Source organism: Lolium perenne, chromosome 5 (assembly GCF_019359855.2).
Source record: "Lolium perenne isolate Kyuss_39 chromosome 5, Kyuss_2.0, whole genome shotgun sequence".
Taxonomy (NCBI): Eukaryota; Viridiplantae; Streptophyta; class Magnoliopsida; order Poales; family Poaceae; genus Lolium; species Lolium perenne.
In genome coordinates this window covers 118,350,972-118,363,098 of record NC_067248.2, presented here as the reverse complement: position 1 = coordinate 118,363,098, position 12,127 = coordinate 118,350,972, and positions in this window count along the sequence as shown.

The following is a 12,127-nucleotide window of genomic DNA, read 5'->3' as shown; positions in this document are numbered from 1 at the left end:
ATCGAGAGGGAATACTTCTCATGCATCCAAATCCTTGAGCCAAACAACACTATGCCATTTGTGTCCACCATACCTACCTACTACATGGTATTTCTCCGCCATTCCAAAGTAAATTGCTTGAGTGCTACCTTTAAAATTCCATCATTCACCTTTGCAATATATAGCTCATGGGACAAATAGCTTAAAAACTATTGTGGTATTGAATATGTAATTATGTACTTTATCTCTTATTAAGTTGCTTGTTGTGCGATAACCATGTTCACTGGGGACGCCATCAACTACTCTTTGTTGAATTTCATGTGAGTTGCTATGCATGTTCGTCTTGTCTGAAGTAAGAGCGATCTACCACCCTATGGTTAAGCATGCATATTGTTAGAGAAGAACATTGGGCCGCTAACTAAAGCCATGATCCATGGTGGAAGTTTCAGTTTTGGACATATATCCTCAATCTCAAATGAGAAAATTATTAATTGTTGTTACATGCTTATGCATAAAAGAGGAGTCCATTATCTGTTGTCTATGTTGTCCCGGTATGGATGTCTAAGTTGAAGAATAATCAATAGCGAGAAATCCAATGCGAGCTTTCTCCTTAGACCTTTGGACAGGCGGCATAGAGGTACCCCTTTGTGACACTTGGTTAAAACATGTGCATTGTGATGATCCGGTAGTCCAAGCTAATTAGGACAAGGTGCGGGCACTATTAGTACACTATGCATGAGGCTTGCAACTTGTAAGATATAATTTACATGATACATATGCTTTATTACTACCATTGACAAAATTGTTTCATGCTTTTAAAATCAAAGCTCTAGCACAAATATAGCAATCGATGCTTTCCTCTTTGAAGGACCATTCTTTTACTTTTATTGTTGAGTCAGTTCACCTATCTCTCTCTACCTTAAGAAGCAAACATTTGTGTGAACTGTGCATTGATTCTTACATACTTGCTTATTGTATTTGTTATATTGCTCTGCATTGACAACTATCCATGAGATATACATGTTACAAGTTGAAAGCAACCGCTGAAACTTAATCTTCCATTGTGTTGCTTCAATGTCTCTACTATGAATTTATTGCTTTATGAGTAACTCTTATGCAAGACTTATTGATGCTTGTCTCGAAAGTACTATTCATGAAAAGTCTTTGCTATATGATTCAATTGTTTACTCATTGCATTTACATTGTTTCGAATCGCTGCATTCATCTCATATGCTTTACAATGGTATGATTAAGATTATGTTGGTAGCATGTCACCTCAGAAATTATCTTTTATCATTTACCTACTCGAGGACGAGTAGGAACTAAGCTTGGGGATGCTGATACGTCTCCAACGTATCTATAATTTCCGATGTTCCATGCTTGTTTTATGACAATACCAACATGTTTTGTTCACACTTTATATCATTTTTATGCGTTTTCCGGAACTAACCTATTGACGAGATGCCGAGAGGCCAGTTGCTGTTTTCTGCTGTTTTTGGTTTCAGAAATCCTAGTAACGAAATATTCTCGGAATCGGACGAAATCAACGCCCAGGTTCCTATTTTTCCCGGAACCATCCAGAACACACGAGAAGGACCAGAGGGGGGGCACAGGGCCACCAAACCACACCCCGGCGCGGCCCAAGGGGGGGCGCGCCCCCTATGGTTTGGGCAGCCCGTGGCCCCTCCGACTCTGACTCTTCGCCTATTTAAGCCGTCGTGACCTAAAACATCGACACCAATTGACGAAACTCCAGAAAGACTCCAGGGGCGCCGCCGCCATCGCGAAACTCCAATTCGGGGGACAGAACTCTGTTTCGGCACCCTACCGAGACGGGGAATTGCCCCCGGAGCCATCTCCACCGCCGTCGTCACCGCCATCTTCACCGCCATCGCTGCCTCCATGATGAGGAGGGAGTAATCCACCCCCGAGGCTGAGGGCTTCGCTGTAGCTATGTGGTTCATCTCTCTCTCATGTACCTCAATACAATAATCTCATGAGCTGCTTTACATGATTGAGATTCATATGAGTTTTGTATCACAATTCATCTATGTGCTACTCTAGTGATGTTATTAAAGTATTCTATTCCTCCTGCATGGTGTAAAGGTGACTAGTGTGTGCCCCATGTGGTTCTTGTCGTAGGCTATGATCATGATCTCTTGTGGATTGTGAAGTTAACTATTACTATGATGGTATTGATGTGATCTATTTGGTTATGTTGATCTATCTTACACTATAAGGTTACTAAAACATGAGCATTATTGTGGAGCTTGTTAACTCCGGCATTGAGGGTTCGTGTAATCCTACGCAATGTGTTCATCATCCAACAAAAGTGTAGAGTATGCATTTATCTATTCTGTTATGTGATCAATGTTGAGAGTGTCCACTAGTGAAAGTGTAATCCCTAGGCCTTGTTCCTAAATACTGCTATCGCTGCTTGTTTACTGTTTTACTGCGTTACTACTGCTGCAATACTACCACCATCAACTACACGCCAGCAAGCTATTTTCTGGCACCGTTGCTACTGCTCATACTTATTTATACCACCTGTATTTCACTATCTCTTCGCCGAACTAGTGCACCTATTATGTGTGTTGGGGACACAAGATACTTCTTGCTTTGTGGTTGCAGGGTTGCATGAGAGGGATATCTTTGACCTCTTCCTCCCTGAGTTCGATAAACCTTGGGTGATCCACTTAAGGGAAAACTTGCTGCTGTTCTACAAACCTCTGCTCTTGGAGGCCCAACACTGTCTACAGGAAAAGGAGGGGGAAGTAGACATCAACCCTCCCCGGTTCCATAGACTATAAGGTAGTCTACACCTTCGACACCTCCAGAGAGGTCTGGTTCTTCATAGCCGATGATGTCGGCCCCTTCAGGGTTGTCGTTGTCCTCCTCCAGATGGTTCAGACAATCTAAGCAGGGGATTTAAGAGTGGTATGAGTACGAGCGTACTCAACAAGTTCATTATAGAAAAGAGGTGTTTAATGCACTAGCTACGATATTAGACCAGAAAGTCTAATACCAATACAGGTTTTCATAACCATTTCTTCAAAAGGTTGCTTTTATTTAGAAGAACTATGTCCGTCAGTCTTCACCGGTTTACTAGAACTTCATGGAGCTCCTTTCCGGCAGCGTTCGCAGTTCCATATCCCGGAACAGGGAGTGACAGGTCACGGTTCTTTACACTATGCAGAGGTGTGTTGCTTTACCCATAAGAGATCTTAACCTTGGTGCCAACCGGGCAGCTTTCCCGTCCACACTTCCTTCGGTGTGAGATCCGGTATAAGGTCTAGCCAATCATGTTCCTCCGCTGCCTCGAACACCCACCCATTGTTGCATGCCCCGACCCTGGGTCCTCGCCGGTCCTCTTACACCAATTAAGGATGGACCCCGACCACGACGACATTCTGGGATTGAACCAAACTCCTTCGCCGGTAGCTGCAACCCATCATAGACCGCAATACCGTGGGGACTTAGGACTCCCCAGCCTCACCGCTTGCTCCTTCGGGCGACAAGTGTACTACGGACAATGCCGTGGGGACTTAGGACTCCCCAGCCTCACCGCTTGCCCCCTTTGATTACAAGTGTACTACGGTAAAGCGCATCCGTTGATGAACGAGAGGTGGAAACACTTTTGACTACTCTGTCCCACTCCGGATCTTATGGTTAACACGGTTGTTATGGCACAAGAATCACTGGACGACATTTGTTGTTTAATCCTAGATGGATATAACCCTTGCAATGGAACCTCCACCATGTCAACACAATCCATGGTTCCATTGCCAACCACTTAGTCATATTCATAGTTATGAAAATAGTGGTTTTGCTTTTTTATGCAATAGTGACAAGCATAATACTTTGCAAGTAATTTGGTAAAAATACTCGAATGACATGAGCAAGTGATGAACTTGCCTGAACACTGCAAAGTGTTGCAGTTGGATGGTGTGGACTGACCCTTGTCCTCTGTTGCTGAAAAATAGCATCATTGTCCGATAAGGGCAATGGTTAAAGAAGCATTTATGCATGATTCCAATTTTAGGGTTTGTTCCCCCCTTCCGATGTCTTTATTATTTCATGTGAGAGGTTAATACTAAGAATGATTTAGGGATACTTTATTTAGGGCAAAATACAACCTTGAAATGTTGTCAAGGTGTTTTTTAAAGTCCAAAAGAATTTTATGGACTTATTTTCATTATAGAAAATATAAGGTATGATTTAAATGATTATTTAAATCATCAAATTAGAACTTATTCTTGTTTAACTTCAAAAATTCTATTTCATATTTTATTATGATAGAGTTTTTTATACTGAGTGGTGTTCATATTTTTAATTATTTTTTAGAGTTATTAAACATTTACTATTGATTTTCAAAGTTTCAGCATTTTATGAATTTGTGAAATGACACAATTGCCCCTGGGCCCACATGTCAGTGTGGCCCAGTGGTTAACCCTAACCCGAGCCACACTTGGGCTCAGTCGGTCGCACCGACCCCTTCTCCTTCACTCGCTCGCGAACCCTAGCTCTCTCTCTCGCGACGCTCGTGTCGCCGCCGTCTTCGCCTAATTATTCCGGCCATCTCCGGCCGTCGCCGCCGGCGAGGTATGGCGCATCTGAACCACCGTTCAACGGCGCTTCAGATCCACCGCAGCGATTTGTGATGCGCCGCCTGCACGTCTCGCCCCCTTCGTCTCTGGTCGCCTGGCGTGGAGTGTCGTGGCGATCTCGTCGCCGCCGACGCTCCAGATGCCGTGGCACCGCCGTGCTCGGCCGTGGTGGTGCTGGTGCTGTGGCGCCGCCGTGGCCTGGCCTGGCGCTGCTGTGCCCTCGGCGTGTGCCGCCGTGGCCACCATGGCCGTGCTCTTCGCTACGCCCCACTGGTGAGTACCATCACCTCCTCCTCTCCCTCTCGGTTCTGCTCTCTTCTCTCCTCCTCCTCTTCTGCGTCTTGCTCAGTCACTGGCTTGCATCTCCATGTAGAGATGCTTGCCGTGCCGATGCTCTGCTGCTGTGCCTTGCTAGCCTGCTCATGAGCTGCTGTGCTGTGTTGCTATGCTGTTATGCTGCTGCTGTGTATCTGCTGGCCTTGCTACTGCCATGGTTACTGCTGCTGTGCTGCCCTGCCATGCTGTACATGATTCTGTGCAAGATTCCTAAGCTATGTGCTTGCCCATGCTTGCAATTCTTGCTTAATTCTATCGATGTGCCTCTGTTCTTGTTATTATTCTTGCTAGACACTCAAGTGTATTCATTTATGCTGCCCTGGCTTGATAATTGTGTATAATTCTTGCAAATTTGCAAGTGCCAGAGCTCTTATGTGCTATATCTTGTGCTTAAATTCATGATCATGCTTAATTGGGCATTATTGTTGGCTTATCAGTACTATCAGTGATGAATGCTGGGTGCTTTACTTGTATACCTTGATCCAGGGGTACATCATGCCTTTGATGTGCCTCTGGATACAGTTATAAAGTCATTAATTCAGTACATGTTTATTCAGTTATGGCTTGGTTGGATTTCTTCAGTAGCTGGTTAATTCCTGTTGCTCTGCTTGGCTATGACAATCAGTAGCAATAGCTGGCAAGCTCTGGTGATCATATGATCATCAGTTGCTTGATGAATAATTGTTGGTCCCTGTCTGTGCCTAACTATGGCTCACTCAGTGCTGTGTGAGCATCACACAGGTTTGGCCTATGTGTGTTGGTGCTTGCTGAAGCATTAGTGGATGCTTGCAATGATCCATTGGATCATCTGCAAGGCTCTGGTGCATCAATTGCTTGTCTGTTTCATTTATCTGTTTATCTTGCTTTAATAAATGGATGAATGATGTGAACTGTGATTCAGTGATGATCATTTCAATAAATTTGTTAGGACTAGTTGGATGACAACCTCTGGTTGGTACCCTAGCCCACTGCTGAACCCTGCTGGGTGATGATGTGGTGGTTTCCATTGCTGGCTGTGGGTTGAGGTGACCCTGGCAGCACTATGATGCTGTCAAGGGTAGCTCCCCCTCTCTATGGTTTTCTATGGTTGGTGATTGCTTGCTGGAGTTGGATAATTGCTCACTGGCTAGATCCAACACTGGACTTCCAGTGGCTTTTGATTTTGACAAACAAAATTAGGCACAGGTTGCCTATCTGTCTGATGGTATAGCTAAACTATTAGGTGCTTGGTGAATTTGGATGGCTATATAGGACTGAATCCATGCTGGATTTCTCTGGTTGTGTCACCGTGTTGACACAACCAGTGTTCCCTTGCTTGTTTTCCTTCTAACCTTTGTTTGATTTGCGGGCACCAAATGGTTTTGCAACCAAGTGATGATATATCCAGGGTTTCATACCCTTTTTGCTTCTGTGATGCATGTGTATGATTAGTTATGAGCAAAACATGGTTTTGCTCAGGATGATCTTGTTTATACCTCACTCCAGCTCCTAGATTATTTGTTAGTGTAGAGGATTGCTTCAGTGTGGTGCTTATGCTTGCCCTGCTCCTCCTTGCAAGCCTGTAGTGCTTGATTCAGTGCTGTGATGGTTTAAGCAGGTTGAACAGCTGTGGCTGTTCTTCCTGTTCTTCCTATTCTTGTGTTCTTGGTTTCTGGTGAACTTACCCAGCTGCTTGTCGATGAACTGCTGGTTCTGGCGGTGGAAAAGGTTTTATACCATCCTTTCTTTGCTCTCCTGGTCGACAACAAGGCCTGCAGCTTGTTGGTGACTCACTGGCTTGTGGGTGCTGTTGAGCATGCACATTGCCTGGTGAGCAGTTAGGCTGTGTGTGTGTGTCCTGGCTTGGGACTTGGGTTGTGAGAAGATCAGCTCGGCAGATCTGTGATTATATCCTCTCATATTTCACTTTCTTTTGCTAATCTCCCAAGTGGCTTTGCCACTTGGCATAACTTCTGTTTTTGTTTGTGTTTGTGTGCAGGGACTTGGAGATGATCAAAATGAAGTGCAAGTTCATCTTGATTCAAGATTTCAAGAAGAACAACTTGTAGTTTAGGAATTTCATTAAATTGTAATCTTCTTTCTTTTTCTTTTTCCATTTTGCCAATTCTTGTAATGTGTTGTAATATTCTTATATTTCAATTGTGAATATTGTAAAGACAATGTATCCTGTGTGTTTATCAATAAAGCTCAATTTTTTCTCTAATGAGCTTTACTTTATATTTAAATTGTTCATAATCTTTATTATTTACAATTTTCTTAATGAATTACCTCACCTTTGAATTATGAGATATTTATTTAATGTTTGAATTTGAATTTCAAATGCAACTTAGGTTTGAATTCAATCATGCAACTTAAGTTTGAATTCAATCATGCAACTTAAGTGGTGATGCAATATCTCTCCTCTCTTCTCAAAACCCTAACTTAGTTGAATGAGAAACAAGTTTGTTGCACTCTCGAAACCCTAACCCTGTAAGGTGTCGAGAGAGAAACTTGCCCCCCTTCGATGCAGTTTTGTTTTAAAAACGCGAAATTTCCCCAGAATTTACGATGCAGTGCACATCCCTTTCTAAAATCTACCCCTCGATCGTCTCTAAACCTGGGACATTACAGCCTTTCCCCCTTAAAGAAAACTTCGTCCCGAAGTTGTGGTTGTAATACCTGAAGAGTTTGGGGTATGTTTTCCTCAGGTCTTCTTCCTTTTCCCAGGTGGCTTCCCTCTCGGGGTGATGCTTCCATTGTATCTTGCAGTACTTAATAGCTCGATTCCTGAGTTGCTTCCAGTTCTCCTCGAGAATCTTTGTAGGCTTCTCGATGTAGGTCAAGTCTGGTTGTAACTCGAGCTCATCATGTGATACTGGCTCATCTGGGGTCTTTAAGCATTTCCTGAGTTGCGACACATGGAATACGTTGTGAACTTGAGCTACCCTTCCCGATAGTTCCAATTCAAAGGCTAATCCTCGGTTTTGGCTCAGTATCTTGAAAGGTCCGATGTATCTAGGGCTTAACTTCCCCTTTACTCCAAATCTCTGAAGACCTTTCATCGGGCTTACCTTGAGATATACCATGTCTCCAACTTGTGGTTCCCATGTCCTTCTCTTCTGATCGGCATAACTCTTTTGTCGACTTTGAGCTATCTTAAGCCTATCTCTTATGATGTCAATGATCTGTTGCTTTTCCTTGACATAATCAGGATTTAACTCCTTGCTTGATCCTGCCTCATACCAGCATATCGGTGATCTACACTTCCTTCCATACAGAGCTTCGAATGGTGCCATCTTGATGCTGCTTTGATAGCTATTATTGTTTGAAAACTCTGCTAGTGGTAAGTGCTCCTCCCATGATCCTCCGGAGTCTAGGGCACAAGCCCTAAGCATATCTTCCAAAATCTGGTTTGTTCTCTCTGTTTGTCCACCTGTCTGAGGATGATAGGCGGTGCTATAGTCTAGCTTGGATCCTAAAGCTTCATGTAATTGCTTCCAAAATGATGATGTGAACACGGATCCTCGATCTGACACGATCTTCTTGGGCACTCCATGTTTACTCACGATCTCTTTGATGTAAAGATCGATGAGTTTCTCTCCTTTATCCTGCTAGTTTACTGCTAAGAAGTTGTAATGTCCCAGGTTTAGAGACGATCGAGGGGTAGATTTTAGAAAGGGATGTGCATTGCATGGTAAATTACGGGGAAATTTCGCGCTTTTAAACAAAAACTGCATCGAAGGGGGACAAGTTTCTCTCTCGACACCTTACAGGGTTAGGGTTTCGAGAGTGCGACAAACCTGTTCCTTATTCAACTAAACTAGGGTTTTGAGAAGAGAGGGGAGAGTTTGCATCACAAACTTAAGTTGCATGATTGAATTCTAAATTAAGTTGTATGAATGAATTCAACCCAAGTTTGAATTTGAATTTCAAATTCAAACATCCAATGAATATCACATTATCCAAACTTGAGATAATTTAATAAACAATTAGCCTTAATCAAGATTATAAATAATACAACAACTAAGTAAAGCTCATTAAGGAAAACTTGAGCTTTATTAATAATCACACAAGATACATTGTCACTTACAATATTCAAAATTGGAACAAATGAATATTACAACATATTACAAGAATTGGACAAATTGGAAAATGAAAAGAAAAGAAAAGTGCAATTTAATATTCTATCCTAACACTACAATTTAGTCTTCATTTAGCCTTGCACTTGATGATCTCCATGATCCTTGGAGCATCAGGTTGTTTCCCTGCACACAAACACAAAGCAAATAAAAGAACAAGTGTTATGCCAAGTGGCATAGCCACTTGGCAGGTTAGCAAACAAATGAAATGAAGTGGATATGCTCAAGTTTCTGCCTAGCAGATCCATGCCACAGATAGGACCAAGTCCAAGTGCACAGCACTTGCACACACACAACCAGGCAGCACACAAGGCTGTGTGCATGTGTAACACACACACACACCAGGGTGAGTCACCACAAGCTGCAGGTGGTGCTGTCGACCAACAAGGGCAAGCCAGCAGCATATAAAAGCTTTTCACAGCCAAACCCTAGCCATTTGATTCAACCATCGGCAGAACTGAACTGGTAAGTCACCAAGAACACCAAGAACACCAAGAACAGCTAGAACAGATAGAACAGCCTCACTGTTCAATCTATTCCAGCACACCACTGAATTAAATCAAGTTTCATCAAGTCACAAGGAGGAGCAGGGCAAGCAAAGCAACCATAAGATCAACACAGAGGCAAACCTATTGCAGTTAGACACAGGCAATGAACCAGCATGCAAGCAAGGCGGTCTCTAAACCCTAGCGACGGCGATCTTCCTCGCTGGCGATGATCGAGCCCTTCTACTCCGATCATCCTCTCCAACATCGGAGCCTCTCTCAAGGTAACCCTTGTCATCCCCCCTCAATCTCATGACGTCTCCATCGTGGAAATGGATGGTGCGATACTCAAGGACGACCGATCCGGGTTCCTCGGATCCTGAAGTTCTAGAAGGTGAGCTGCATCTCTGGATGTTAAAGGAGTGGATCACTCTAATGGCAGCATCTGGGACCCCAATCATTGGCAAGTTTTTGACTGATAATGAAATCATTAAGATTGGATCCATAGTGCAATTCTCAGCCTTCCAGGCTAAAGTGGTGAAGTGCATCTGGTCGCCTGGATCGGAAGAACATTCTTCATCAGATCTGGGTTTGGAAGAGGAGGTTTATGATTCACGTGAAATCCCGCATCTGGTTAAGACGTGGAAAGTCACTTACTCTACGACTCGTGACCTAGATCGTTGAAGAATGAAAGCGTATGATGGTTCTTTAAGTCTATATGAGGATATTTTGCTGCTCAAAAATGCGAAGGGTGAACGTATTGGGTTCAGATCAAAGGAGAAAAATGAGAGATTCAGTGTGGGAGCCAAACTCAAATTCCCCTCGCATGTGGTTAGGATGGGTTTGCCTGTTGGATATTCTCTTAAGCCGATTAGTGCATCTATGGCTGTGAACGAGACGAGGAAGGCCTCTTGCTCATCTTTAGAGGTCAAGAATTCATCTCATCAGGATCCTAACTCGGTGAGTGAAACACAACAGTGTAGGAACCCTAGTATGGGGATCACAGAGGACCTGGCAGAGCAAGACTCTCATTTTGCTGAAGGGCATGCAGATCTAAACCTAGGGTTCTCTTTCTCGCATGGAAGGAATTTTGCCAGAGATGTGCTTGTTAAATTTCAAACTACAGTGGCCCCATCAGAAGATACTGGTCATTTTCAGATGGTAGTGTCATTCGGTAGAGCAAATTTCAAAATGCAGGAGGATCTTGTGGGGATTGCTTTGGAAGCAATAATAGGTGGGCAATGTGATCAGCTAAAGGTGTCCTGGCTGAGTGACAGAGTGTTTTCTTTCTGTGTGGCTAGCAAGGAAGTGGGTTTTCATATCTTAAAGCTAAGGAAATTCTCTTGTACACAATTTAAATGTTATTTTCATCTATGGGGTAGAGGAGGACCAAACTGGAAATGGGAATTTGTTGAATGGACAAAGTCTGGGGAGGAAGAATGGACCATAGTTAGTCCATCTAGGAAGAGGACTGACAAAGGAGGGTCTGCTCTCAGATTAAATCACAAAAAGTCATTAAAGCAAGGGCTTCAAGGACAGAGAAGGCTGGTCTTTGCTGATAAAATTCATTACCCGGTCTGCTCGGGATATGTGAATCCTTCTGACTCTGTTAGGCAGAATCCCAAAGAATTGTTTGTCACAAAAGCTATGCCTCCAATTACCTTTGGTACGGTGAGAGATTTTGCATTTGCTCAGAACAAAGTTAATGATCAGCAGTCAGATGAAGTTGGGCGGGAGAGCCAGTCTGAGTTGAATGCAACTGTAGTTCAGTCTGAACCCACTGCGGCGGTACAAGTAAATATGGCCCATATCACGGATGAGGAAGCCCAACAGGATTTTGAGAAAATGATAGATGATATGGCCTACAAGGTCTGGGCCTGTGGGCGCTGTTTGCATATGGGCCATCAAACGAAGGATTGTGAAAATGACATCAGGTGTAGGGCCTGCTATTCCTATGGACACATTAAACGCAACTGTTTTGGACAGAATAAACAGAAAAAACAGTGGGTTCCTAAATTGGTCGTTTCTACTTCCAATAAAGGACCAGAGTCCCTGTTCACCTCGGCCGACTCGTCTTCTCCGAGGAAACAAACAAAATCTTCTAGCCAAACAAGCTTTAACCCTACTCCGCCGCCAACATCACCATCGCCTGAATCAATGGCGGTCTATGAGGTAGACCCGCTACCGTGGCTGCCGTGGGGACATCAAGTGATCGACGGCGGTCCGACGAGGCTGCCGCGGACCTACTACTTCCCTGTCCATGACCCGCCGTCCGAGCATCTGGATTACTGCATTGCAGTGATTGATCCGCCACCGCCACCTCAAGCTGCTGCTCTTTGGAGAGAACAGGTGCACGATTTTCTCGTTGGTCCACTGCAGCGCAATGTGGTTTCGATACAGGCGAGTCTGTTTGGTGTGGGGCTTTTTCAATTGAATGGGCCAAATTCAGTAAATGCGCTAGTTCAACATGGTCAATATCAGCTGCAGAACAGTGGTCTTAGGTTCTTGCATGTAGGGGAAGCGCCTCAAAATCATCGTTCTGTTGTGGGATTTCGTCGAGGTTGGCTCATGTTCCTTGGTATGCATCCTGACTACCGCAACA